The 14,935-nt window shown below is 35.2% G+C and overlaps 1 protein-coding gene across 3 annotated transcripts in view; it reads right to left on the reverse strand.

The window, feature by feature from the left end:
• Nucleotides 1-14,935, reverse strand: part of ZC3H12B (zinc finger CCCH-type containing 12B) — a 604,651-nt gene that overhangs the window by 404,319 nt on the left and 185,397 nt on the right. The window contains exon 2 of one of the 3 annotated variants that reach the window (XM_059883438.1): nucleotides 8,427-8,485. The exons of the other annotated variants lie outside the window; for them this stretch is intronic. The gene's annotated coding sequence lies outside the window, so the exon portion shown is untranslated. The remainder of the gene's footprint in view (nucleotides 1-8,426; nucleotides 8,486-14,935) is intronic. 3 annotated transcript variants of the gene reach the window in all.

Raw genomic sequence — 14,935 nt, forward strand, 5'->3', positions numbered from 1 at the left:
CAATGCTGCACTCTGTACAACCTAGAGGAATGGGATGTGTTGGGAGGGTGGGAGGGATGTTCAGAAGGATGGGACATATGTATACGTACGGCTGATTCACATTATTTTAAATCAATTATCCTCCAATCAGAAATAAATTAAAAAAAAAAACTAAACAAGAAGGGAAAAGTAAAAATACATTTAAGGGAGCCCTAAGATTATCAGTGGATTTTTCAGCAGAAACTCTGCAGGCTAGATGGTAATGGCATGATATATATAAAGTGATGAAAAGGAACAAAACTACAACAAAGTAAACTCTAGCCTGCAAAACACTTGTTCAGATTCAAAGGAATAATCAAAAGTATTAGAGAAAAGCAAAAGCTAAGAGGACAAAGCACTGACATAACAGAGTTACAGTAAATTCTAAAGGAACGTCTCTCCCCGCCGCCCCCCCAAGTTTGTCTGTGATGGAGTTTTTATTTTTTTTAAAATTTATTTATTTTAATTGGAGGCTAATTACCTTACAATATCGTGGTGGTTTTTGCCATACATTTACATGAATCTACCATGGGTGTTCATGTGTTCCCCATCCTGAACCTCCCTCCCACCTTTCTCCCCATCCCATCCCTCAGGGTCATCCCAGTGCACCAGTCCTGAGCACCCTGTCTTTAGAAAAAAAAAGACACCAGAATTAGAATCAAGAACATTGCAAGTGAGGAAGCTCACCAGTAAAGGTAAACATAATGTATAGGTTTGCTGACAGCAGCCACTGTTGGCATTTATTTAAGTGGTGCCACAGAAAAATCCCAGATTTCTAATGGCAGCTGCTCTGTCACAGCTCACACCCTGATACAACAGACAAAGCATATAGGTCCTGTCTTACCTATGGTTCCATACTGGAAAGGAGTGGCATAGTCTAAAGTCAGTGATCAGTTGTGAGAGGCAAAAAGGTCTTGATCCCAGGCAGGGCAGAGAGGTTTTCTCTAGTGACTCCTGGGTTTCCCATGGCTGACTTTCTATGTGCCCCAGCTCAAGCCAAATGAACACTCTGGCCTGGCTTAGTCCACACCATAGCACATCATTGGACCTGGGGGCCAGGGCTGGGGAAAAAAACTGTGGGCTATGTCCAAGCAGAACTGCAGACACCTATACAGCCGGTGCATCAGACATCTGTATACACAGAGGCCCCACTTGTTTTAGCACTTTCCTCCTCTGCGACCAAAGTCCTGATGAGGGAAGAAGGGAAAACACACACTTAAATGTAACAGAGCTATTATAACCAAGAACTAGGGAGAAATAAATTGGTGTCAAGGAATGAGAAAATATGAAAAAGATGCAGTCTAAAAAAACACATGAGAAGGAATGAAGAGTGGATTAAGTGATAGATAAAAATGCATAAGCAATCTAGAAGAATCATAAAAATCACCCAATCAGAGCAGTAGAAAGAAAAACACAATTAGAAAAAAAAGCAACTGGGAAGATCTCTGAAATAACATTAAGTGCTCCAATATTCACTTTACTGGAATTCCAGAACAGAAAGGTGGGTCAAAAACTATTTGAAAAATTTATGTCTGAAAACTTCAAACCTAAAGAAGAACACAGATATCCAGGTATAGGAATAAAGAGAGCCCCAAACAGAGTGAACCCAAACATCCCCACACCAAGACATATTGTAATTAAAATGACAAAATTTTAATTATGTGTATTGTGGTAGCAGTATACATATGAAAAAAATCAGATACTATAACAAAGTCCATAATGAAACAAAAATAAGGGGATTATTTAGATCAATAAAAAAGCCTCCAACATGCATAATCATATGTATGTATGTATGTGTTTATATATAATTATATACATATATATAATTATATCAAGCACTTTTTATGAGCACAACAGTATGAAACTAGAAATCAACAACAGAAATAAAAAACAAAATGAACAAACACATGGAGACTAAATGGCATGAAACTAAAAAACTAATGGGTCAATCAATAAATCAAGAAGAAAATTAGAAGATACTTTGAGACAAATGACAATGGAAACACAACACTCCAAATCTATGAGATTCAACAAAAGCTGTTCTAAGAGCAGTTTATACCAACACAAGCTTTCTTCAGAAAAAAAAAAAAAAAGACTTCAAATAAACTACCTAATCCTTCTGCTAAAAAAATTAGAAAAAAGAAAAACAAAGCCCAAGTAACAGAAAGGGAGAAATAATAAAGATCAAAAAGGATCAATAGAGATCAAAAGGATAATAGGAGGATAAAAAGGAGATCAAAGGATAATAGAGATCAAAAAATAGAAAACAGACAAACAAACAAACTTGACTCACAATGAAGAAAGGAGAAGACCCAAATAAACAAAATAAGAAGTGAAAGAGGAAAAATAATGAACAACTATTACAGAGATACAAAAAAAACTATAAGAGAATGTTATGAATAACTTCGTACCAACAATAGGACGACCTAAAAAAAAAAAGGACAAATTTCTAAAAATATACAACTTGCAAAGACTGGATTAAGAAGAAACCAATCATTTGAACAGACTGATCACAAGTATAGAAATAGAATATCTAATAAAAATTTTTCCCAGCACAGACAATCCAGGACTGGATGGCTTCACAGGGGAATTCTACCAAATATATAAAGAAGAACGAATGCCTAACCTTCACAAACTATTCCAAAAAACTGAAGAGGACAGAAAAATCCCAAAATCATTCTACAAGGTCACCATTACCTGAATACCCAAACCAAAGACAATATTAAATATATATATATATACACACACACACACACACATATATATATATATATATATATATATATACATACATACATACATATATATTGCAGGCAAATATCTCTGATAAATATAGATGCAAAATTCCTCAGCAAAATTTTAGCAAACTGAGTCCAAGAATACATAAAAAGTATCATACCATGATCAAATTGAACATGTTCCAAGGTCACAAGGATAGTCCAATTCTTGCAAATCAATCAGGATAAAAATCACACAATAATCTCAAAAGACACAGAAAAAGCATTTGATAAAATTCAACATCCATTCATGATAAAATCTCTCACCATAGTTGGTACAGAAGGAATGTATCTCAACATAATAAAGGCCATTCATGTCAAACCAACATCTAACATTATACACAACAGTGAAAAGCTTAAAACTTTCCCCTTAAATTTAGAAATAAGACCAGCATGCCTACTCTCATCACTTCTATTTAACGTAATATTGGAGGTCCTAGCCACAGCAATCAGTTAAAAAAAGAAATAAATGGTATCCAAATTAGAAGAGAAGAATTGGTAACTATTTATAAATGACATGATGCATTATGTAGGAAATCTTGAAGTTTCCACACACAATCATTACAACTAATAAATGAGCTCAGTAAAGTTGCAAGATACAAGTTTTATACATAGAAATTTATTGCTTTCTATATGTTATTAATGAAATAGCAGAAAGAGAAAGTTTTTAAAAATCCCTTTTAATATCACATCAGCACAAAATATCTGTGAATTAACTTAAGAAAGTAGGTAAAAGACCTATACTATGAAAACTATAAACTATTCATAAAGGAAACTGAAGATGATACAAAGTAGTTGAAGGATGTCCTTGTATTAGAAGAATTAACATTGTTAAAATTAATTAAAATCAATTAATATTGTTTAAATTAAAATTAACAATTAATATTTTTTAAATTAATATTTTAATAAATATTAAATTTATATTAATATAAATTAATATTAATAAATTTAATGTGTTTATTAATTATTTATTTAATTTAAAGTTAATAATTATTTAAGATTTAATGATTTTATTAAATTTTAAATTATTATTTATTAATTTATTAAATCACTTAACATTTAATAACTATTTATTTATTTAAATAAGTAAAATTAATATTAATATTAATTAACAAGTAATATTATTAAATTAATTAATATTGTTAAAATTAATTAACAATTAATATTGTTAAAATTTGGCTATACTACCCAAAACAAATCTACATATGTAATGCAATCCCTATGAAAATATCCATGACATTATTCACAGAACTAGAATAGTGGAGAATTCTGACAAAATGTGGTCGACTGGAGAAGGGAATGGCAAACCACTTCAGTATTCTTGTCTCAAGAACCCCATGAACAGTATAAAAAGGCAAAAAGATGACACTGAAAGATGAATCCCCCAGATCAGTAGGCATCCAATATGCTACTGGAGAAGAGTAGAGAAATAACTCCAAAAAGAATGAAGAGACAGAGCCAAAGCAAAAACAACACCCACTTGTGGATGTGACTGGTGATGGAAGTAAAGTCTGATGCTGCAAAGAACAATATCGCATAGGAACCTGGAATGTTAGGTCCATGAATCAAGGTAAATTAGAAATGGTCAAACAGGAAATGGCAAGAGTGAACATTGACATTTTTGGAATCAGTGGACTAAACTGAATTGGAATGGGTGAATTTAATTCAGATCACCAATATACTAATATCTACTAATGTGGGCAAGACTCCCTTAGAAGAAATAGAGTAGCTCTCATAGTCAACAAAAGAGTCTGAAATGCAGTCCTTGGGTGCAATATCAAAAATGATAGAACCATCTCTGTTCGTTTCCAAGGCAAACCATTGAATATCACAGTAATCCAAGTCTATGCCCCTAGCTACTAATGCCAAAGAAGCTGAGGTTGAATGGTTCTATGAAGACCTACAAGACCTATAACTAACACCAAAAAAAAAAAGATGTCCTTTTCATCAGACGGGACTGGAATGCAGAAGTAGGAAGTCAAGAGATACCTGGAGTAACAGGCCAGTTTGGCCTTGGCATACAAAATGAAGCAGGGAAAAGGCTAACAGAATTTTCTGAAGAGAATGCACTGGTCATAGCAAATACCCTCTTCCAACAACACAAGAGATAACCTTACACATGGACATCACCAGCTGGTCAATACCAAAATCAGACTGATTATATTTGTTGCAGCCAAAGATGAAGATGCTCTATACAGTCAGCAAGAACAAGACCAGGAGCTGACTGTGGCTGATATCATGAGGTCCTTATTGCAAAATTCAGACTTACATTGAAGAAAGTGCAGAAAACCACTAGACCATTCAGTTAGGATCTACATCAAATCCCTTATGATTATACAGTGGAAATAACAAATAGATTCAAGGGATTAGGTCTGATAGACAGAGTGTCTGAAGAACTAGCAATGAGGTCCATGACATTGTACAGGAGGCAGTGATCAAAACCATCCCCCCAAAAAGAAATTAAAAAAGGCACAATCGTTGTCTGAGGAGGCCTTACAAATAGTTGAGGAAAAATATACCCATCTGAATGCACAGTTCCAAAGAAGAGCAAGGAGAGATAAGAAAGACTTCCTCAGTGATCACTGCAAAGAAATAGACGAAAACTAGCAATGGGAATGGGAAAGAGTCGCAATCTCTTCAAGAAGAATAGAGATAGATACCAAGGGAACATTGCATGCAAAGATGAGCACAATAAAGAACAGAAATGATATGGATCTAACAGAAGCAGGAAATATTAAGAAGAGGTGGAAAGAATACACAGAAGAACTATACAAAAAAATATCTTAATGACCCAGTTATCCACAATGGTGTGATCACTCACCTAGAGTCAGACATCCTGGAACACAAAGCTAACTGGGTCTTAGGAAGCATCACTATGAACAAATATAGTGGAGGTGATGGAATTCTAGTTGAACTATTTCAAATCCCAAAATTACACTCACCTCACATGCTACCAAAGTAATGCTGAAAATTCTCCAAGTGAGACTTTAACAGTACATGAACTGAGAACTTCCAGATGTTCAAGCTGGATTTAGAAAAGACAGAGGTACCAGGGATCAAATTGCCAACATCCGCTGGATCATAGAAAAAGCAAAAGAGTTCCAGAAAAACATCTACTTCTGCTTTACTGACTATGCCAAAGCCTTTGACTTTGTGGATGATAACTAAATGTGGAAAATTCTTAGAGATGGATATACCAAACCACCTGACCTGCCTCCTGAGAAACCTGTATGCAGGTCAAGAAACAACAGTTAGAATCAGACATGGAACAATGGACTGATTCCAAATTGGGAAAGGAGTGCCTCAAGGCTGTATATTGGCACCCTACTTATTTAACTTATATGCAGAGTATATCATGTGAAATGCCAGGCTGGATGAAGCACAAGCTGGAATCAAGATTGCCAGAAGAAATATCAATAAACTTAGATACGCAGATGACTTCAGCCTTATGGCAGAATGCCAAGAGGAACTAAAGAGCCTCTTGATGAAAATTTAAGAGTGAAAAAGTTGTCTTAAAACTCAACATTCAAAAAACTAAGATCATGGCATCTGGTCCCATCACTTCATGGAAAATAGATGGAGACACAATGGAAACAGTGATAGACTTTATTTTCGTGGACTTCAAAATCACTGCAGATGGTGACTCCAGCCATGAAATTAAAAGACGATTGTTCCTTGGAAGAAAAGCTATGACAAACCTAGACATCATATCAAAAAGCAGACATTACTTTGCTGACATAGATCCATCTAGTCAAAGCTATGGTTTTTCCATTAGTCATGTGTGGATGTGAGAGTTGGCCTATAAAGAAAGCTGAGTGCAGAAGAACTGATGCTTTTAAACTGTGGTGTTGGAGAAGACTCTTGAGAGTCCCTTGGACTGCAAGGAGATCAAATCAGACCATCCTAAAGGAAATCAGTCTGGAATATTCATTGGAAAGGCTGATGCTGAAGCTGAAACTCCAATTCTTTGGCCACCTGGTGTGAAGAACTGACTCATTGGGAAATACCCTGATGCTGGGAAAGATTGAAGGCAGGAGGAGAAGGGGATGACAGAAGATGAGATATTATGGCATGAATGGCTCAATGGACATGAATTTGAGCAAGCTCTGGGAGTGGTGATAGACAGGGAAGCCTGGAGTGCTGCAGCCCATGGGGTTGCAAAGAGGTGAACATGACTGAGCTACTGAACTGAACTGAGAACAAATTATCTTAAAATTCATATGCAACCACAAAAGATTGAGAATATTCAATGATATCTTGAGAAAAAAAAAAGAAAGACGAAAGCTGGAATTATCACCTTCCCTAACTTCAGAATATAGCACAAAGCTACAGTAATGAAAAAAGCATGGTAATGTCACAAAAACAGACATAGACCAATGGAACAAAATAGAGAAACCAGAAATAAACACAAGTACCTATGGCCAATTAATCTATGGTAAATATGCCAAGAATACACAATGGAAAATAGACATTCTCTTCAAGAAGTCATCCTGGAGTAAATTAGACAATTAAATATAAAGCAATGATGTTAGAACATTACCTGACATGAAATACAAAATAAACTCAAAATGGATTAAATAGTTAAATGTAAAACCTGAAATAATAAAACTCCTAGAAGAGAACATAAGCAGAACAGTTTGACAAATTATAGCAATAGTTTTTAAAATATGTCTCTCAAAGAAAAAGAAATAAAAGCAAAAATAAACAAATGGGACATAATTAAGCTTTTGTACAACAACAACAGCAACAACAAAAAGAACAGAGACAAATGAAAAGACAGCCTATGGAATGGGATGAATTATTTGCAAATTTTGTGACTGAAAAAGAGTTAATATCCAAAATATTTAAACAACTCATACTAATCAATAACAAACAAGCAAAATACCAAACAACCCAATCAAAAATTAGGCAGAAGATACAAATAGAGTTTTTTTTTCCCCAAATAAGTCATACAGAGTTAATGGCCACATAAAAAGATGCTCAAAATCACTACTATTAGAGACATGTTAATTAAAATACAATGAGATACCATATTATACCTGTCAGAATAGTTATCATCAAAAATTCTACAATAAAACTTATAGATAAGTATGTGGAGAAGGAAATGGAATTCCACTCCAATCGTCTCGCTGGAAAATTTCATGGATAAAAGAGCCTGGCAGGCTACAGTCTGTGAGGTCACAGAGAGTCAGATATGGCTGAGTGACTAAAACAAACACATCTGGAGAAAAGAGAACCCTTTTACACTATTAATGAGAATGTAACTTTGTGCAGCCACTATGGAAAACAGAATGGAGGTTTCTCAAAAACCTAAGTACAGAGCTTCCATATAATTCAGCATTTCAACTCCTGGATATATATCCAGAAAAAATGAAAACACTAATATTTTGAAAAGACATGCACTCCAAGTTCATAGCAGCATCTCTATTGTAGCCAGACAAAGAGAGCACCCCAAATGCCTATGGGAGAATGGCATAGAAACATGTATAATATCATATATGAAACAAATCACCAGTCCAGGTTCAATGCATGATACTGGATACTTGGGGCTCTGGTGAACTGAGACGACCCAGAGGGATGGTATGGAGAGGAAGGAAGGAGAGGGGGTCGGGATGGGGAACACATGTATACCTGTGGTGGATTCATGTTGATGTATGGCAAAACCAATACAATGTTGTCAAGTAATTAACCTGCAATTAAAATAAATAAATTTATATTTTAAAATATATATGATTAAACATGTACAATGGAATATTACTTAGACAAAAAAAAGACATTAATTCTCCCATTTGCAGCAATGTGGATGAACCTAGAAAATATAATTAGTTAGACAGTGAAAAATGTTAGTCATGCAGTCATAGCCAGCTCTTTGCAACCCCATGGACTGTAGCCCACAAGGCTCTTTTGTTCATGGAATTCTCCAGACAAGAATACTGGAGTGGGTAGACAGCCATTCCCTTCTTTGGGAGATCTTTCCAACCCAGCGATCAAACCCAGGTCTCCTGCATTGCAGGTAGATTCATTACCATCTGAGTCATCAGGGAAGACAGTGAAAGAAAAATACTATATGATATTACATATATGTGGCATTTTAAAATAATACAAATGAGTATATATTCAAAACAGAAACAGACTTACAGATATAGAATACAAGCAATTGTTTGCTAAAGAGGAGAGGGAAGGTGGTGGGGATAAATTAGTTGTATGGAATTAAGAGATTAAAAACAACGATATTTAAAATAGATAAGCAATAAGGATTTATTGTGTAGCACAGGGAACTATATCAAATATCTTGTTAACTTTAAAGAAGTGTAATCTACAAAAATACTCAATCACTATGTTTTACTCCAATGGAAACAGTGAAAGACTATTTTCTTGGGCTCAAAAATCACTGCAGATGGTGACTGCAGCCATGAAATTAAAAGATGCTTGCTCCTTGGAAGAAAAGCTATGACAAACCTAGACAGCATATCAATAAGCAGAGACATTACTTTGCCAACATAGGTCCTTCTAGTCAAAGCTATGATTTTTCCAGTAGTCATATATGGATATGAGAGTTGAACTATAAAAAAAGCTGGAAGCTGAAGAATTGATGCTTTTGAACTGTGGTGTTCAAGAAGACTCTTGAGACTGCAAGGAGATCAAACCAGTCAGTCCTAAAGGAAATCAGTCCTGAAAGCTCATTGGAAGGACTGATGCTGAAGCTTCAATACTTTGGCCACCTGATGCAAACAACTGACTCATTGGAAAAGACCCTGATGCTGAGAAAGATTGAAGGTAGGAGGACAAGGGGAAGACAAGATGAGATGGTTGGATCGCATGACTGACTGGATGAACATGAATTTGAGCAAGCTCCGGGAGTTGGTGATGGACAGGGAAGCCTGGCGTGCTGCAGTCCATGGGGTCACAAAAAGTCAGACACAACTGAGTGACTGAACTAAACTGAACTGATGCTTTACTCCTAGAACTATTATAATATTATAAAGCAACTTTACTTCATTAAAAAAAGAAACGAAACTCCTTATTTGATGGTTGTTTACACAAAATGCAAAAGTATATACAAAGATTTCAGGGTATAAGATCAACATAAAATTATTTGTTTATTATATCTAGTAATGAATACATGGAAAATAAAATTTTAAATGTGATATTGTTTACAATTGTTTCCAAAACTAATAAAACATGTATAAGATATGCTGAAATCTACAAAACACTGATAAAAGCTATCCATAGAGATCTAAATAAATATTAATAGACAATACCAAATGCACTCCTGGATTGTAACACTCAACACAGTAAATATGTCAATTCTACACAAGTTTATATACAAGTTATGTGCAGTTACTATCAAAATCCCAGCAAGAGTTTCCATAAATATAGACAAGATTATTTTTAAATGGGTAAGAGAAAACAATGGAATAGAATAGCTAAAATAATTTTGAAAGGAAGAATAGAGTAAGAGAAATCATTCTATCTATTTTTAAGATGTATTTCATAGCCTCAGCAATCAAGATTAAGTGGCACTTGCACAGGGATAGACATAGATCAAGGGAATCAGAGAACCCAAAAATGGTCCCATAAATTTTGGCCTAATTAGAGATAGTTTTTTTTTTTGTTTGTATGCTGGAACAATTGGTTATTCTTTAACCAAAAAAAAAAAAAATAGATGAACCTCCAAATAAACCTCATGCTTTATTAAAAAAAATGAGCTAAAAATGAATAATAATTCAAATGGCAGAAAAAATAAATCATAGATTTATGTATAAAATTATGAATCTTTTCCAAGATAACACAGGAGATTTTATTCAAGATCTAGCTAGGTCTTCATTAAGGATTATTAGATATGATATCAGAAGTAAGAACCATAGAAAAAATATCAGTAACTTGGTTTTCATAAAATAAAAACCTTTTTTTCTTCAAAGAAGAAAGGACAAGCTACAAACCTGAGAAAATATTGGTAAATCATGTGGTCTTACAAAAGACATATCTTGAATAAATAAAAACTCTCAAAATTCATCAGAAGAAAATCAAAAAATTTAGTAAGAAAATGGGAAAAGATATAAGCAGACCTTTTGAAGAGGCAATGTGGATGGCAAACAAGTATATGAAACAATATTCAACATCAGCCATTAAAGGGTTAAGGATTAAAGTGAAGTCGCTAAGTCGTGTCTGACTCTTTGCAACCCCATGGACTGTAGCCTCCCAGGCTTCTCTGTTCATGGGATTTTCCAGGCAGGAGTACTGGAGTGGGTTGCCATTTCCTTCTTCAGGGGATCTTCCTGACCCAGGGACTGAACCTAGGTCTCCCACATTGCAAGCAGACACTTTGCCCTCTGAGCCACCAGGGAAGCCCTGCAAAGTAATAACACTATGAACTATCACTATATATTTATTAAAATAATTAAAATTTAAAAATGACAATATTGCAACTTCTCTGGTGGTCCAGTGGTTAAGACTTTATGCTTCCAGTGCAAATGGTGCAGGTTCAATCCCTGGTTAGGGAGCTAAGATCCCACATGCCATGTGGCATAGCCAAAAAATTAATTGACAATGTCAAATGCTGTCAACTTTTCAGGAAAAAAAAAACATTAATATATTATACATTACAATGGGAATATAGAATGGTACCTCCATTGTGGAAAAGTTTGACAACTTATTAAAAACTTAAACATAGAAAAAACATATAACTTAATAACCAAACTCTTGGGCATATATCCAATGAAAACACATGTCCATACACACAGGTGAACACAGTTTTTCATATAGTTTCATTCACAATAGCCCCAAACGAAAAACAACCAATCTATCCTATGTTAGGTACACCACACTGAAGTACATCTGTATTATAGAATGTTACTCAGTAAGAAGAAAAGAAAGAAAGTGAAGTTGCTCAGTTGTGTCTGACTCTGCAACCCCATGGACTGCAGCCTGCCAGGCTCCTCTGTCCATGGGATTTTCCAGGCAGGAATTCTGGAGTGGATTTCCATTTCCTTCTCCAGAGTATCTTCCCAACCCAGAGATTGAACCTAGGTCTCCCACATTGGAGGCAGACTCTTTACCATCTGGACCACCAGAAGAAGGATTGTTATTGGTACACAGAAAAACTTGGATGAATCTTAAGAGCATTATGATGAGTTTTTAAAAATCACAAAAGATCACATACTGTATGATAGATTTTATAAAATATGGTATTCGTAAAGAAAATTGTAGAAATGTAAAATATTTGATAGGCATAGTAAAAGAGCAGAAGAGGGGGGAAGTTGTCACTATAAAGGGAGAGCAAGAGGGGGATGTTTCTGGTGATCTAATAGTTCTATATCTTGATTACAGTTTTAGGCACATGAATCCACATGTGTGACAAAATAATACAGATTTATATACATACTTTATATCAATATTAATTTCTCTATTGGCATTATACTATAATTAGGTAACATGTAATCAATAAACAAAGTGAAGGATACAGATGATCCCTCTATACTATCTTTTCAACTTCTTGTGACTCTGAAGTCATTTCAAAAGAAAAAGTTTAAAAGTAGAGCAAATCATTTTGTTAGTAGACTAAGTAAATTCTCAGAAAAATCAAACTCATATCTTTTTATTCTTCACAGTACCTAAAAGAATGTTTTGTACCTAGACAGTAAATGTCAGTACTGTGGTGAATAAATGTTTTCTTGATTAAATGAAAATAGAAAGTGACAGAGACCCTTAGTAAAAGCTAAATATTCTGCAGACACTATATTTATTGGGAAATCCCTTTGTGATTGTCATGGAAGACCAAGTGAAACGAAAGTTAGTATGAAATTTAGAATAGCAGTTTTTCTCTAATCTGATTTGTTCTTTTACTTAAGGGCAAACAAAAAATATCAAATAAATACTGTCAAAGTGGTGTGGATGCAGTGATGTCAACAAGGTGGTGGACTAAGAAAAGAAAGTCCAGACCCTTGTTCCCCCACAGAGACACTAAGTGAACAAAAATATAAGAACTGAACTACCTTTGTGATAACTCTAGAAACCAGTCAAGAACCTTCAGCACACAAGCAAATGCAAGACTAAAAAAAAAAAAAAAAAAAAAACCTGCACCAAAAGGGTATAAAATTCACAGTATTTTGCTACCTGGGCCCCTCTCCCTACCCAGTTCACCACTGCATAATTGGGAGTAAGCTTCCTAGTTCATGGATCACTCTTTCTTTTAAATTTGTTTATTTAATTGGAGGCTAATTACTTTACAATATTGTGGTGGTTCTTGCCATACATCGGTATGAATCAGCCATGGGTGTACATGTGTCCCCTACCCTGAAACCCCTCCCACCTCCCCCCTCCCCACCATCCGTCTGGGTTGTCCCAGAGCACCGGCTTTGAGTGCTCTGCTTCATGAATCGAACTTCCACTGGTCATCTATTTTACATGTCTCAATGCTATTCTCTCAAATCATCCCACCCTCACCTTCTCCCACGTAGTCCAAAAGTCTGTTATTTATATTTGTTTCTCTTTTGCTGTCTTGCATATAGGTTTGTTGTTATTGTCTTTCTAAATTCCATATATATGTGTTAATATACTGTATTGGTGTTTCTCTTTCTGACTTACTTCACTCTGTGTAATAGGCTCCAGTTTCATCCACCTCATCAAAACGGACTCAAATGCATTCTTTTTAAAGCTGACTAATATTCAATTGTGTATATCTACCACAACTTCCTTATCCATCTGTCTGCTGACAGACATCTAGGTTGCTTCCATGTCCTAGCTATTGTAAAGAGTGCTATAATGAACATTGGGGCACATGTGTCTCTTTGAATTCTGGCTTCCTCGGTGTGTATGCCCAGCAGTGGGATTGCTGGGTTGTATGGCACTTCTATTTCCTTTTCTTAAGGACTCTCTACACTGTTTTCTATAGTGGCTGTACCACTTTGCATCCCCACCAACAGTGTAAGAGGGTTCCCACTCCAGCATTTACTGTTTGCAGACTTTGTGATGGCAGCACGGATCACTCCTGAGATGTAAAGAGTAGAACTTGTGTCCAAATTTCTGGCTTGTCTGAGGCTTCCCAAAGGCCTATTTTATCTTCTGACTGAATTGGAGCACTAGTGAGAACAACAGCATTGTTTGAATACCACGGCAAGGGCTGATGAAAACAAAAGTAAACACGGGGACATATATTACAGCAACAATAAGCCTGAAGTTCAGCAGGTAGGTGTCAGACGAGCAACAGATTACAGGCAAAGAAATACAATAGAAACTTAAACCAAAATCTCCTGAGAAGAAGTAGGGGTGAGACTCTCAGGGATATTAAGAAAGATAAAAGAAGTTGTATACAATGTAACAAAAATGTATGCACAAGTCCATTGTGGACATATCCCTAGAAAAGGTTGGTGAGATCCCAGAATCTCTAGCTGGGCTGACTTCAGAAAGTCTTTACTTGTACAAAACCAGTCTGTAAAGGATGGGAAAGGTGGAGGTTTTTAAAAATGTCAAAATCTTAACAAAAGATTACAAGGTAAAGAGAGAGGGAAAGAGTCCAATTAAAGGAATGCAATTAATCTCCAGAAACTGATCCTAAAGAACAACAAATCTCTGATTTACCTGACAAATAATTTAAAAGAGCCATCTTAAAAATGCTTAATGCGCTAAGAGAATGCTGATAGAAAGCTAAATGAAATGAGGAGAATGACACATGAACAAAATAAGAATATCAACAAAGAGAAATGATAAAATGGAACCAAATAGAATTCTGGAGCTAAAAATATAATAATTGAATTGAAATTTTATTTGGGATTCAAAAGAAAGTTCGCTTAGTCAGAAGAAAGAATCAGAAAACTTGAAGAAAGGTTACTTAATATTAAGTCAGAAGCAAGCAAAAAAAAAAAAAAAAAACCAGAATGAAGAACTGCTAAAGAGCCTAAAGGAACATGTATGAAACCATCAAGAGGACTGATACACTCAGTATGGGAGTCCCAGAAGGAGAAGAGAGTTCAAAAGGAGCACAAAGTTTGTTTGAAGCAATAATGCACAAGAATGCCCCAAACTCGAGGAAAGAAATGCACATAAGAATTCAGTAAGTTCAGATTGCTGTGGCCAAAACTTCCAAAACTATGTTGAATAGTAATGGTGAAAGTGGGCACCCTTGTCTTGTTCCTGCAATC

This window comes from Bos taurus, chromosome X (genome assembly GCF_002263795.3).
Source record: "Bos taurus isolate L1 Dominette 01449 registration number 42190680 breed Hereford chromosome X, ARS-UCD2.0, whole genome shotgun sequence".
Classification (NCBI taxonomy): Eukaryota; Metazoa; Chordata; class Mammalia; order Artiodactyla; family Bovidae; genus Bos; species Bos taurus.